Source organism: Abrus precatorius, unplaced genomic scaffold (assembly GCF_003935025.1).
Source record: "Abrus precatorius isolate BTA unplaced genomic scaffold, Abrus_2018 Scaffold156, whole genome shotgun sequence".
Lineage (NCBI taxonomy): Eukaryota > Viridiplantae > Streptophyta > Magnoliopsida > Fabales > Fabaceae > Abrus > Abrus precatorius.
The window spans coordinates 10439-12500 of NW_020874354.1; the positions used below are offsets into that span (position 1 = coordinate 10439).

Here is a 2062-nt window from a genome sequence, read left to right on the forward strand (position 1 = left end):
TTGGAAATAATTTAATTTTTTTTTATTTATTTTAGAAAAGCATTTCTATTTAGAATATATTTCATATTTATTATTCTATAAATATTCATTACTATAATAATCATTAATAGAATAATCATTCTCCAATTTTCATTCAAATCGACTAATAATTAATACTAACCCAGTATATTTTCCACATTCATAGGAGTCATTTATGTTTCTGCTTTACGAATATGATATTTTTTGGGCATTTCTAATAATATCAAGCTTTATTCCTATTTTGGCATTTCTAATTTCTGGAATTTTAGCCCCGATTAGCAAAAGACCAGAGAAACTTTCTAGTTATGAATCGGGAATAGAACCAATAGGCGATTCCTGGTTACAATTTCGAATCCGTTATTATATGTTTGCTCTCGTTTTTGTTGTTTTTGATGTTGAAACAGTTTTTCTTTATCCATGGGCAATGAGTTTCGATGTATTAGGAGTATCCGTATTTATAGAAGCTTTCATATTCGTGCTTATCCTAATTGTTGGTTCAGTTTATGCATGGCGAAAGGGGGCATTAGAATGGTCTTAATTCTTGACTATTTAGACAATAAAAAAAAACATTGAGACAGTTATGAATTCCATTGAGTTTCCCTTACTTGATCGAACAACCAAAAATTCAGTTATTTCAACTACATTAAATGATCTTTCAAATTGGTCAAGACTATCCAGTTTATGGCCGCTTCTTTATGGTACCAGTTGTTGTTTCATTGAATTTGCTTCATTAATAGGATCACGATTCGACTTTGATCGTTATGGATTAGTACCACGATCGAGTCCTAGACAGGCAGACTTAATTTTAACAGCGGGCACAGTAACTATGAAAATGGCTCCCTCTTTAGTTCGATTATACGAGCAAATGCCCGAACCAAAATATGTTATTGCTATGGGAGCCTGTACAATTACGGGGGGATGTTCAGTACTGATTCTTATAGTACTGTTCGGGGCGTGGATAAGCTAATTCCTGTAGATGTGTATTTGCCAGGCTGTCCACCTAAACCAGAAGCCATTATAGATGCTATAACAAAACTTCGTAAGAAAATATCTCGAGAAATCTATGAAGATAAAATGAGTTCTCAACGAGAGAATAGGTGTTTTACTACCAATCACAAGTTTCATGTTGGATGCAGTACTTATACTAGCAATTACGGTCAAGGATTATTCTATCAACCGGCATCTACTTTGGAGATACCCTCTGACACATTAAAAAAAAAAAAAATTCAGTATCCTCCCACGAAGCAGTGAATTAGACAGGATCCTTTTGTTTAAAATACAATAATAAATTAAATAGCAATTCCATTTTCAAAAATTGTATCGTAATGTAAATGGGAAAAACTAATACCAAACTTATACAAAAAATACAGGAGAAGTCAAAAAATGCAAGGTCGTTTGTCTGCTTGGCTAGTCAAACATGGACTAATTCATAGATCTTTGGGTTTCGATTACCAAGGAATAGAGACTTTACAAATAAAGCCCGAAGATTGGCATTCCATTGCTGTCATTTTATATGTATATGGTTACAATTATCTACGTTCCCAATGTGCCTATGATGTAGCACCAGGGGGACTGTTAGCTAGTGTGTATCATCTTACGAGAATAGAATATGGTATAAATCAACCCGAAGAGATATGCATAAAAGTATTTGTTGCAAGAAAAAATCCTAGAATTCCTTCGATTTTCTGGGTTTGGAAAAGTGCGGATTTTCAAGAAAAGGAATCTTATGATATGTTGGGAATCTCTTATGATAATCATCCGCGTCTGAAACGTATTTTAATGCCCGAAAGTTGGCTAGGATGGCCTTTACGTAAAGATTATATCGCCCCAAATTTTTATGAAATACAAGATGCTCACTAAATAAGAAAAATAAAAAACCAATCCGCACTTCTACAACCCCCGATATTCCTTGAATTGAATATCTGTACATTCTTTTTATGGATCAGACAAAGTAATTGAACTTAAACCAGAAAGAATAATTGAGGTCTCATTCATATATTATTATGGATGTGATAAATCACAAAATTCATAAAAAAGACAATAT

The 2062-nt window shown here is 33.0% G+C and overlaps 1 pseudogene; it reads left to right on the top strand.

The window, feature by feature from the left end:
• Positions 1-850: 850 nt before the first annotated feature.
• Positions 851-2062, top strand: part of LOC113857312 — a 1440-nt pseudogene continuing 228 nt past the window's right edge.